At 40.2% G+C, this 13,985-nt stretch overlaps 1 protein-coding gene across 10 annotated transcripts in view; it reads right to left on the minus strand.

The window, feature by feature from the left end:
• cep162 (centrosomal protein 162) overlaps nucleotides 1-1,734 on the minus strand; it is a 37,282-nt gene extending 35,548 nt beyond the window's left edge. For 8 of the 10 annotated variants that reach the window (XM_084358525.1, XM_084358531.1, XM_084358533.1 and 5 more), the window contains exon 1: nucleotides 1,622-1,729. The gene's annotated coding sequence lies outside the window, so the exon portion shown is untranslated. Of the gene's footprint in view, nucleotides 1-1,465; nucleotides 1,566-1,621 lie in introns of those variants that run through there. The other 2 variants (XM_084358526.1, XM_084358527.1) reach the window with 2 other exon arrangements.
• Nucleotides 1,735-13,985: the final 12,251 nt, after the last annotated feature.

Here is a 13,985-nt window from a genome sequence, read left to right on the forward strand (position 1 = left end):
GTATGCACTGTTATGATAATGGAGATATACACTGGCTAAAACAATGTTGCTCTTTGTCATAAAGTTGACATTGTGACTTCTCAAAGCAGGAAAAACACAGGTGTAAACAATAACATGAATAGCAATGGCTCCATTAAGCTGCGTCACTGAACCAGCAGTCACAATAACAGAGCCTGGGAACTTGCTCACATGAAGCTAATGCAGCCATCATCAATTCTATTAACTAAACCAGTGGCAAAATATTCCCTGTGAAAAGCTGTTTTTTAAAGTTACTTGACTGATGTATTTGAGTAAACTGAACTACCAATAGCTCCTTCCTTGGACCATTATATCTACATGCTGATATGTTTCCCCCACACCAAGTTAAGATTAAATAGGCATTCTGCATGAACCCAACACAATGTAACCAGAAAATAGCTCCCCATTACCAGTGTGGTAGAAAAAAATAGACTTCACATCAGTCCATTCCTAACAAAGGTACATCTTTCTCTATTGTTTTAAGCACTAAGCAAATCTGTCAAGTTGGTGATCAGAAAACACAAACATCCCCTCAACAACCCTTATGAGGAGTGTTGTGGAAACCGCTGTAAGCACATTTCATTGCATCTGTTAGCGTCAGCGTTTATTTCTATTTAATCAGATTCGTATTTAAAGATGCCGTTTATAAATACGTTATAAGAAATAGAATTACTACTGACATAGCTGGCTTTAAATGGATAAGACATGCTTGTGCCTTCAGGACAGTCTTTTCACTTGGAAATATATCAGCCTGAGCACTCGTTTTAAATCTATCAACTGATCATTTTCTATTAGTTTTCTATTAGCTAAGAAGCACTTTGTACATGAAACAGTTAACGTAACAGTTAGCTCTGTCAACCATTAGTAAGAGGGGGCATTTTTACTGAAATAAAATGCTTCTCGGTAAATTATCTTATGCCGAATCGTTCATGAAAGCTTAACGATTAAAAAAAACGAAACCCAGTACAACAAAACATTCTCAGATGTTCAAAGAGGGGACAGTATTATAAAATACAGTCAAGAGAGAACGGAGCCTTGTCAGTTCGTGAGGTGTCAACCACATAAAATAAAACAGTAGCACTTCCGGTCGCAACTGTCAAAACGAAATCATACCGGAGCTCATCCACGAAAACAACATGCTAAACTCAGTGCGCTGATGCAAACCTCATTTTACAGCTAGCTTTGGTTGATGGCTTACATTACACGTAGATGCAGCCTGTTCAAATTCGATTAATCTTTACACGGTTATGCTAATAAAAAACGGGAAATTAAATGTTTTCTTAAATGCAATCCTATATTGACCTAGTGTCGACTAAATTAATTTGTTATTAAAGGAAAGACACTCTTCATTTTCCATACAAACGTCCGCTTAACACTTGGGGTAGCACAAAAAACTAACTAGTTACGTTGGCACCCCATTTGTATTTTGAAGAAAGTACTGCCTTACTTCCGGTCTTGTTCAGGAACATTGACACAACCAACAGTAGCTAAGGAGTTTATCTCCAGCTGGTTACGTTAGCTTGCTAGAAGCACCACACTTTCGTTAGCGTAGATAGATAGATCCATTGCGTAAATGTATCGGTCCGGTATCGACAGAACTTACGCACAAGACTCGACGTTGTCCGCTCCTTCAACCAAACACTTGTTGAAAGGTCCCAGTCCTCGGGCTGTTGTTTTGAGTGTCTGGTAGTTCCCGCGACAACACCCGGCTGACAATCCAACCTGATTGGCTAGGGGGAAAAGCGTCACAGTAAATGATAACCAATGGACGAAAAGATTGACCGTAGACGTTACAGAGAGCAGCTCAGGGATGTCACGGATAGGGAAGGTTTCTGTATGGGGCCTTTGGTGTGCATGATAAAGGATACAGAAGCGCCTCATGGTCATGGACACCTGTACAATCAAAACTTATGTGCCACACAAAAATGACTTTGTTTTATTTACCGTGAATTACAACTGCCATTTACAATAACCCTCTACTGGTGGACTACATTTTAAATGGTAAGTGAAATATTGATAAAAAGCACAATAAAAGCCGTCCATGGAGACACTGCAGGGGTGTAACGGAGTTTGTAATATATGTCATTCCACCTGCCATTATCAACATATTTTGATAAGGATGTATTTGTATGGAAATGTTGGCTTCATGGCGCTCTCTCTCAGATGTGCTAAACAAATGCCACTAGCAGGAAACGTTGCCAGTTTATGTTTTTTTTTCTTTTCTGTAATGTGACAAAAAAAATAACAATAACAATATGTGGAAAATGCTAAATATTTGCCCTGATAATCAGTCTTACCCTACAAAAAATCAATGATCATAAAGGAATTGACGGATTAATTAAGTTCTGCATTCATTGTGTCATCAGCTGATAAAATGATTGTTGGACATACATATTACCTTACATATAAACTATCTATTAACCTACCTAATTTATAGATGATATGTGCTATGTCATCGCAGATTTTCTATATGTGCTCACACCGATACCTTTACCAGCAGAAGAACATTTGTCCATCATGTCCATGTACAGGTAAAAGAACTGGCGGTACCTAGCCAGCAGTGTGCAGGTCATTTTAAAGCCTTTGTGCAGATATTGCAAAATGCATGTAAAGAGTTGATGGTTGCATTTTACTGTAAAACTGTTCAAGGTGTGTGTTCAAGATGACTCATGTCACATCACGCCTATAATCCAACTGTACAGTAAATATCCACCTCCGTGCTACAATTCAAAATACAAGATTGGACACTGCTGTCACTCAGACTGGTTGATTACACAATAATAAATCAACGTTTTTCATATTCCCTGATGTTGTCAATGTATTGTATCTCTATAAAGCTTTGACATAACTGAATTTCATCCTCATGAAGAGTCACTCTGAATCAAGTATTGATTGAATCAGTTATTTTGCCAGTAAAAAAAATATTATACCTTTTTTATTTTGCAGTTGCTCAGTGACATGGACTGCAGTCAACCATAGCAGAAGTGTTGTTGTAGAGGTAACATACTTGAAGAACATATGTAAAAGTCTCATTTTCTCCACTTGGTGGCAGTCTTGAGCTGAAGATTAGTCTTACTCTTCCCTGTGTCTGTGTACCTGGAAGGGCAGTCCGTCACCAGAGATCAGTAGTAATCTAATAAACTCCACCCTGCTTGCTATTCTTTCTTTCAGAGGTCAGGACGGATCCATATAAACTCCATTTTCACCTGCCTCCCTATATGGCTCTGTCCCTCGTAACCTTGCACACACTCCAGTACTCACACAGTGTGTCAAGGATACAAGGAGGAAACGAGGCATCATATAGGCTTTTCTGTTTTTGCTGATCTGTCCTATACAGCCTCATTCCGGTTTATGTGCTGTAAATCTCTGATGGCCAGAGCAAAAACTCTCCCCAACACACACACACACACACACACACACACACACACACACACACACACACACACACACACACACGATATCTGGTTCTATGGAAATGAAGCTCATAAAGCAATGTCATGACCAATAAATGGATTACGATTGTGTGTTTGGTATTTATTCTGTCACTGTCATGGCTTAAGCCTTAAGGAGTGGTCACATCATACTTCCATGTTAGGAATATTTGTCCATTTTCTGTCCACCTCAATTTGAGCATGCTGTAAACTCTGCTGTAAAACTGTAAACAGAGTTTACGTCACTTTGATTGGTCAGATTGGCTCGTTTGGCCAATAGAAACCTTGCTGCACTGTGTTTGAAAGAGAGAAGTTATAAGTCTGCCATGTTTTATCACTATATTTAAAACATCAGAAAGTCCAAAAATATAATGGCTGGCTTGTTTAATGAACATGCAGTATTTAAACACAGAAGCACCTGGACCACTGAGAAGAAAAAGCCCTCTGAAAGAAAAAAAAAATATTTAGGTTGAGTATACTTTCAGAAGGGATACTTACAGAGGAAACCCCTGCAAGCATGGCGACAGCACAGAAAGGCCCTGCCCTAGTGGAATTTGAACCCAGGACCTCCTCGCTGTGAGGCAACAGTGCTTACCACTGGGCCACCATGCTGCCGTAATGGAGTATTCTTACAGTTGGTGTTTGGTGTTTTAATGATAAATACCCTTGTAGTTTTTACCTCCAGTCAGACCCAAAAATGTAACTAAGATGAGATTTGTTTTTTAGAGGTGCTAATGGGTGCTATAACAAATTCAGGGAGTGTATTTTTAACCATACCAGCGACATACCTCCGGGGATGACAGTGATGGTTTGTTGGTTGGTCAGTCTATCACTTTGAAACCAGACTGAAATATCTCAACATCCAGTGGATGCAGTGCCAGAGGCCAGCCTTATTTCATGTTAGTGAACTAGTGTTTCTCTCTTTTAGCGGAGCAGAGAGAGGCACTTAGAGGAGGCACTTGAGAATGTGCATAAAGTCACATCCAATGGACTGTCGTGGAAAATCCAACCCGAGTCCTTCACAAAGAAAACCACAGTCCAGCAGCATTAAACAACTTCCACAAATCGTCCTCAGGTTTGTAAAGAAGGTCTAATTTTTCATGTCTCGTTACAAACTGCTCACATATGGCCAATGAAAAAGTGATTCATTTAAATTGAATTTGAACATTGTAATGAGCACACAATAGGGAGCCCCCTTCCAGGACAGGTGAAATGGTAGCTTTATGTGTTGTCATCACAACATCTTTACCTCTGGTTTGTCAGTTATATCATGTCCTCTGCAGTTTAAAGACTTAAAAAGCTTGCATAATGATAATAATGAATTTAATTAGAATATCAATAATTTGTTATTCTAATTGTGTGCTCACAGACTCTGACCTGAAATGTTTCATTTCAAAAGAGCGAAGAGAATTGGTGGTCATCTGAGAACAGTTCTTTCTTGGAATAGACCTTGTATGGTTATCGTCAAAATATTGCTGACCTTTTATTTTACTGGAAGCAGTCAGACATAAATATCCCCCTCACTTCACCTGCTCTGTCATTTCTGCTGTTTTAAACACAAAAATATATAACCAGGAATTACAACAACAACAACAACAACGGGGTGAGCTAACAATGATCAACACCTTCCCCAGCCATCTTAACGAGTGCCTAATGTCTTCTATATTGCATTTTATGGCTGGATAGGACCATCAGTATTGTATCTGACTGTCTTGCTCCATGTTAACTACTTGACTGATTTAAATGGGGATGCTGGTCAGCACTCTCCCTTTTTCATGTGCATCTCTGATGTAAATGCACCAATTCCCTGCCCTAATGAAGGCTTCGTCCTCTGCTGTCACACTGACATTGGGACCACCATCTCAACCGTGAAAACTGGACAGCTACCTTCATACTTCCACCCACCAGCTCCTTATTCTGATTAATATTCATCTATGGATGCTTCTTATAGAAAAGTGGCTTATGAGGGAGCACTTGATTGAGGTTGTTAAAATCCACAGTGGATACTTCATGCTTGACCAGCCTTTGTCGTTTTGGAGATACAAACATACATACTACCTTACCCCAGATACCCATAAAACATTGGATTCATTTAATGGCTTTGGGTTGGAATCCCATGGTTCCCATGGCAGGAGGACCTGTCTGCACAGGTTACGTTTTTCAGGCCAAGGACCCCCAAACTGATGGAGAGATGGAGCAGGGACCCCCTACTATATATAATATACATAGTAGTGCTATATATAATATATATAGTAGGGCCTACCATATATATTGTATAAAATTGTGTTTTATATTAAACTGGGCCTAGTGCCATGTATAAACGTACCTTGTTATTGTGCATTCAATACTAAGCTGTTCAAATAATACAGAGGTTCATATATTCATGTTTTTATTTTAAACATGTGCAAGGGACAGTGAGTAGGGTCGCCGTGCCACTGCCATTTATAAACATACCTTGTCAACCAATGCCAATATCAACATTGCATGATAATCATGCATACAAGCTACTCAAATCGACGTCTTTATTTTAAACATAAATACTGAGCTATTAAAATAATGGACAGATTCATGTTTTTTTCATATTTCATAATATTAATTCAATGCCATCTGTCTCCTTGAAGGTACATTTTTAAAATATTTTCGGGTCAGCTGCTACATCAGCAGCAGGTGCCACTTCGCTACATGCATTTTCATCGGTGGCTTCTGAGGTGGAGGGTATCTCTCTTGTGCTTGTGGAGTTTTTTGGTCGAGTAACAAAATGATCCATTTTCGCTCATAAAAATGTCCATACACTTGGCATAATAATATACTGGCCTCAGTAGTAGCGTTTTAGCACTAGTCTCGTGCTGTGAGTGAACCGGTGCCCACCTTGTGTGTTGCTGAATATGTGCATTTCTGACTGAAAGATAACATCATCTGCCTCCATTTATCCAGTCGCTACAATATGTTGGCTTCATGTTTATGTGTATTTAAAGACATTTAAATTTGTGAAAAAAAAAAAAAACTGGGGGAAAAAATATAAAAAAAATATTAAAAATTGTCTAATCAATCCAAATATTCACGACCTCCCTGCAGTACCTCCGCGGACCCCCTAGGGGCCCCCTGTTGAGGACCTTTTTTCTACACAACATGCATCCAGACATGATACTATTATAAAGTCTGGCAAAGGTTCTCAGATACTGTGATTAGACAGACATCACCTTTTCTGTGTTGACATGTTTTGTTCAGAAGCTATGATGCAAAATACATAATTCAGTTATGGTGGAACATAAAATGGCCACCATGGCTTCCACATGACATTTTTGCAATGGGTATCTGAAAATGTTCAGGGCCCCAGACTGAACAAGTGTACCACGTTTCATGCTTTTATGAAAAAGTAAATGATTTCTTTCGCATATCTTCCTGACTATAATACAGCTGGGGTTAAAGTAAAAAAAAAAGAGGAAATGGACAAAAACTGTTGCTGTGAAGCATGTGGGGAAGTTGAACCTATTAAATTTACTTAGCTGACTCAAGTGATGCTTGAGACGTGTTGACCTCTGAAGGAAAGTCTCCAATCAAGGCAATGTCACATTATCCAATTTTATACAACGCACTCTGGCTGAATACATAAAAAGCAAAGAAGAGATGCTGTACGACTCGCAGTGAGCCAATAGACAGGACTATACATGATATGTGTATGCATGCAATCACGCTGCAGAATCACTCAATATGGCCCAACAGACAGGCTGTAAACAAGCCAGCAGTTAATCCACATTAGTTTCCACTAATTTCATAACTGAAAGTGAAAGCACCTGTAATGATGCTTATAATTCATCATTACACAAGGCACTGGATGAACAACTATGGCAAGTACAGTAAAACAAACTTGAGTCTGTAATATAAACTGTGATGGATGTTTGGACAGTTTGGACATTCTCATTCTCTAATTCTACTTCACGTTCTTTTCCAAATAAATTATCCTAACCTGGTTTTTGCTTATGTTGCATTATTTCAAGACACTTACTTACTTTAGTGAGTACAATATAAAGTTAACTGATAGAAGAGGAAAAGTTTAAATAAACAATGGTCCTTTGAATGTGTTGTATGTCATTTAAGCAACACAGTGATGCTAGCTTTATAGTGAAGCTGCAAGTGCCACTATTAAAACTAACATTGAAGATGGACCAACTACCTGCAAGTACATTTGTCCTCATGAAAATATACTCTGGTGTCAGATTTATTGATTTATGTACCTTACACAATAAAAATGTGTTTAGATATCAAGGTTCACAGTTAAAGGTGATATATTGGCCATTATACCAATAAGGAAATGAGAGATTGTCTTCATGCTACACAAACATATGGAGGTCAACAGCATAGTATGAGGATTTGTCAGATGCTGTTTGAATGCACACTATTCAAAGTGAACCCCTCCTCCCCAGCTCAACTAGACTGAGAGAGCAGCTGTAGTCAAGCGAACTAGAGAGTGAATGAGCGAGGGAGCAGCGTTACAGAGAACTAAGCAGTGAATCAGAGAAATAAAATGTTTGTTCTGTTCTGGTGGTTATTCTATCTTCTAAAGCACAAATAAACACATCCGCAACCCTGCAGGAAAGTTCAGCAATGCTGGATTTTGTGTGAATTAAGCCAAATTGCATGCTTCATCCTCTCCACTGTCTCTCTGCTCTATGTGTGTGTGTGTGTGTGTGTGTGTGTGTGTGTGTGTGCGTGCGTGCATGTGTGAATGTGTCTAAGCCCTGCCCTTTGTCAAACAGTTGCACTGGCCTGCAGTTCAGACAGACAGAACAGAGGAGAGAGACAAGGCAGCAATGTAACCTGGTTGCAACATTTTCATAGAGTTATAGGCTTGGGGTGACACACCCACTGTTCACTGTTTGAACACCCAGAAACGTCCCGAACACACCAAAACAAGCAATCTACCGCCACACACTTCTAGTGGGTGATATGTGATGATTGACAAGGCTTGTTTTTGTATGAGACTATATGTAAAAAAAAAATTATTTTGAGAAAAATACTGCATAATGTACCTTTAAAGTCAGACTAACGTTTGCTGTGACCACAGTGACCACTTCAGCCACAAGTGATTATGATTAATGCCAAATGCCAAGACCCGTTGTAACCCTAGCTAAATTGTTGAGGAGGAAACCTGACCTCAGCAGGGCTAGGGTCTGTTGAGGGCCAGCCACATTAACTAACACTAGCTAATGTTAGTGGCCATTCTACCAAAAAGACCCCAGCAGCAAAACCCCTGAGTGTTTTGAATTAAGAGTGACATCTATTGCTCAAAGATTCAACTTTATATTTAAAAGAGGATGAATGTGTCATTTCATCATCACATAGACTTGACACGATTAATGGCTCCTGATATTGTCACATTAGTGTCTTTGGGAGAGGAGCACTTGCTTTGTTCCCGCTGTGTCCAGCTATAATCTGTGTTTCAGTTTTCATGCTCTCACAAATCTTTGTGTGACTGTGCTAAACAATGAATTATAGATGGAGATGATGCAGCTAATGGAAAATGACACTGTCACTCTGATATCAAAATGATCTTAAACAGTAATGAACAGCTAACAAATATATAATTCTTGTGGGGAATGTATCACAGCTACAGGTTTAGCTCCTGAAAAAACTGATCTTTGAGGTGAAGGATAAAATTAAGATGAATGAAACAATGAAGAGATAAATGAGTGAAAAATTGTTTCACACTGGAGAACTAACAATCTGTCTAAACGTCATCAATTTAAAGCTCATTCAAGTGATTGATTAGTTCTGTCCGCACTGTTCACTTTGACTGGAAAAGCTCAAGTCTGGTGAATTTTCCCCATCACTTTCTTTTTGGGCAAACCACATACTGTCTGCTAAGAGCAAAAAAGAAGATCGTAGGGAGGCTCAACACTCTACCTGCACACATCTCTCCTGTGCCGCCTGTTCCTTCTCTGGTCTGGAGGTTTGATATGACAGCTTACCCGATGGCTACTGACGAAGATGATGACATACCCTCAGATATCCTTGTGTGCTATCTCAGCTCTTGTTGTTGTGTTGAGAAATCTTCCTGATGCTGTCACTCACAGTCTTGTGCCATGCCCACACAGATAAAGCTATGCCAAATAGGTCAAATGTTTATTCAATTTATTCCTCACCAGTCTGTCCTGTATGTTAAGTGCCTCTTTTGTGTGTATTATCCAAGAAATTACAAGTTGGAATTTTATCAAAGATGGATAAAATTCTCTCTCACTGTCTCTTGCTGTTTATAATTCATATTGATGCCTGCCAGTGCCATATGGGGATGGAACAGCTTTATTTTTTTTTTCCTGTGGGGGGGTTGTACTTGGTCGGCAACAATGTTTGGATAGGCGGTACGTATCATGTGGCATCCTCATGAATGCCAGGACTCAAGGTTTCCAAGCAGAACATTACATTGCAACGAGATGATCAATGTTTTTCACTTTACCTGTTAGTGGTTTAATGTTGTGGCCGATCCGTGTATATTCAAAGCAACATGCAAGAATTGGTATCTCTTGTGATTTTGCGGCCCTACAGTTTTTGTTGTAAATATGGACAGCCGTATATATGTACATTTATTATGATAACATTACTTATCAGAATCTTGGGATTTGACAGCTTTACTAACGCATAAAGACCCAGCCAATACTACTTACTAGTCCAACAGCAAGAAGGCTGATTCTTGCAGCCTTTTATTTTGCAAAACTCTTGTTAGGCGACTCAAAGCCAGTCAAAGATATACAGTACTCTTGTCTCGTGCTCAGTCACTGTCAATTTTTCTCTTTTTAGCTTCCTCCGTCAACGTGATACATGATGTCTGTAGAGGCTGCTGAGCCCATTTCCAATGCCCACTGTCCTACTGACAACAATTTTGATTGTATTTCTGAAAAAAATGCAATGAGGAGGGTAATGATGTCTAAACGACGGAAATTATCTGGTTCTGAATATAAAAAGAAGCGATTATTGAAGGAGCAAGCTCTCCAAAAACAGAGGGATTTGTTGTTAATGTACATTGATCCCGGGAGTGTTAGTAAGGATGACGAGCCTTCAAGTGCATCACCAAAGACTGCTAACGTTAGCACAACTCCCGCCGTTGCTCCACAAGAGGAAGCAGGTGCAAATGTTAGCATCACCAGAGCAGGTACTACGCCTTCAAATCTGTCGTCATGTCCATCGCCATGTCAAGAGATTGTGCATCACCAAAGACTGCTAACGTTAGCACAACTCCCGCCGTTGCTCCACAAGAAACAGCAACTGCTAATGTTAGCAGTGCCACAACAGCAGACGGCAGCCTGCCTTCTAATCTACGGCGAAGCCAACAAGAAAGTCAGGATATTGCCAACTCAGCAAGCGACATCACTCCACAAGAAAAAGCAAGCAGCATCGGATCGAGACACCTGAACAAATAAACACACATGCACAAGGTGAGGATATTTTGAATGATCCTAGCAAATGGCCAACAGTAACTCAAGGACTAAGAGACATTTTGCTTGAGAAGTAAAAGGAATTGATTTTCCCCGGGACAGTGCGCACAGAAAATTTTCTGTGTCAAACTATAGTCGGATGTTAGCAAATGGAGAAAACCTAGAAAGGCCCTGGCTTGCTTATTCAATAAGCAAGGATGTTATGTTTTGCTTCTGCTTTAAACTTTTTTGTGGAAGTGAGAGAAAATCGGCTCTAGCAAGAGACGGTGTTAAAGACTGGAAAAATATGTCAAGCATCCTTAGCAGCCATGAAAAATCACCTGAACATATGGAAAGTTTTCAAAAGTGGAAAGAGTTGGACATAAGATTGGCTGCCGAGACAATGCATTGGCAACAAGTGTTGCAGTGGTTGATTAGTCTTATTAGAGTATTGGCAACGCAAAACCTGGCTTTCTGTGGCAGCACAGATAGGTTGTTTAACATAACAATGGAAATTTCCTCAAACTAGTGGAGATGATCGGCCTTTTTGACACAGTTATGGCTGAACACATTAGGAGAGTAACTTCAAAAGAAACACACTTTCACTATCTGGGCAAAAACATTCAAAATGAAATCATTGCAATGCTGGCATCCCAGATCAAGCAGAAAATTTTAACTATGCTGAGATCAGCTAAATACTACTCCATAATCTTAGACTGCACACCCAATGTGAGTAGAACAGAGCAGATGACCATGATTGTGCGTTTTGTTACAACACAAGGAGGAAATGTGGAGATCAGGGAGCATTTCTGAGAGTTCACAGAGATAACTGATTGCACAGGTGCCAGCAAGACTGGGGCTCTTACTAAGAAACTTAGGGAGCTGGAGATTGACATTATGGATATGAGAGGCCAAGGCTATGACAATGGATCAAATATGAAAGGAAAACACAGTGGGGTCCAAAAAAGAGTGCGAGACAAAAACCCAAGGGCATTTTTTGTGCAGTGTCCAGTGTTCACAACAGTCCAAGAGGTGTATAACTTTTTCTCTGCATCCATCTCTTGCTGGGATGTGTTAAAACAGCACATAGGTGAACATGGCCTCACAGTCAAGCCTTTAAGTGAGACGAGATGGGAAAGTCGAGTAGATGTTAGGGGATGTGTATGACGCGCTGCTCTCACTGGCTGAAAATGAGAATTTAACTGGTGCTAGTGGAGCTAAAACAAGATGTGAAGGAGAAGATGAGGCCGTGATGGATATGTATCAGGGTTACAAAGTGTCTTTCTTTAACAGCATACTGGACTGCGCTGTCAGTGCTGTGGAGGAGCGCTTTTCTCAGCTGCAGAAGCACAGGGACATATTTGGAGTGTTGTATGACATTTCAGCCATCCAAGAGAGGAACATCACAGACGTTCTCCAAGAGTGCACAGGACTGGAAAAAGCCCTGACACACTGCGACTCCAGAGATGTGGATGGACAAGAACTTTTTGCGGAGTTAACGGCTTTGAGTAGACGTCTGGCAGCTGGAACTAAACCACTCGACGCACTCAAGCTGATCCGTGCAAATGGGATGGAATCAGTTTTCCCTAATGCTTTTGTAGCATTGCGAGTACTTCTGACCCTCCCAGTTTCAGTTGCCTCAGCAGAACGCAGTTTCTCAAAACTGAAACTAATAAAAACTACTTCCGCAGCACAATGAAACAAGACCGACTGAATGGACATGCAACGATCTCTATTGAACATGAACTGGCACAGAGAATCGAAATAGAGGATGCAATTAAGACCTTTGCTGCGACGAAGCCCCACCGTGTACACTTCTGAAAGGTAAGCTTTATTTACTCTTTAGCCTTGTAAGTTGCTGATTATATGTGCTTGCGCACATCTTATGTGTCTGTGTTTGATGCATATGAGAAAGTGGTGTGTTGGAGAGATTTGCACTGTTATTATTTAGTTTGAGGAGCTGAAATTGTATTATTTGGAAAATATATATGTGCTGTCGTGATTGCTGTAAATAATTTGGAACCAGATTATTGGAGTTATTATGCAGACCTGTGGTTTGGTGCATTATTTCTATATGGATCCGCAAAATGCCTGCATATTGCATCATACATATTTTATTGTTGACACTTTAAACACACTAGTGTTGCACTAGACTTTTTGTGTTTATGTGTAACGTGTTGGCGTTTGTGTGTTGTTGTTGTTGGTTTTTGCTTTGTGTATGACACATTGCAGTTTGTGTGTTGTTGCTGGTATGGACCAGTACGTTGCAAATGTAGGCTTAGGGGCGGCATAATTGTTTTTTGCCTAGAGCGGCAGATATGCATGGGCCGGCCTTGTGTGTTTGGGGGCACGAGTAGAAATGGCAGATGCATCGTTCTCCCTATTACAAGTCAGTGCACCATCAAAATGATTTGGTGTATCTTAAGGTAAAAGTGTTACATAATGTTGCTTTAATTAAGGCTGAATTACATTTGTGCTTCAGTTTCACAGTGTGTTCTTGCTGGCTCACTGTCACACTATCATGACTTACTGGCACACTTATATTTGGAACAGCCATCATGTTATTACGAACACCTATGCCTTTCCTGCTCAGACACCAAGACTTAGTTATGTCATGCATCTTAGGTGGACGGAATAACTAACATATCTCACAAAATTGTGTGCATATTGTTTAAACCATGTGAGGAGGAGGTATAAGATACATTTTATCCACTCTCCATGTTCAAAAGATGTAACCGCATCCTCTTCTCCAACACATAAATGGACTTGTATCTCTATAGCTCTTTTCCAGTCTACTGAACACTCAAAGTGCACCTGTCACATTCACACAGTCAGACACTGATGGCAGAGGCTGCCATGCAAGGTGCCAACCTCATCTGGAGCAATTTGAGGTTCAGTATCTTGCTCAAGGGTGCTTTGACATGCAGCCATGGGAGCCAGAGAATTGAACCAGCAACCTTCTGATTACAGGACAACTTGCTCTACCTGCTGAGCCACAGCCAAGCTTTACTCCTCCTGACAAAACAATATGAGTGAGCAGCTGGTGGACGTACCCACACACGGTCTGTCCTCTGTGAAAACGGCAGCTTACTGTCAGTTATACTGAATTAGCTCTGTCTCATTAAAG

This window comes from Pagrus pagrus (assembly GCF_965226575.1).
Source record: "Pagrus pagrus genome assembly, chromosome: 7".
Lineage (NCBI taxonomy): Eukaryota > Metazoa > Chordata > Actinopteri > Spariformes > Sparidae > Pagrus > Pagrus pagrus.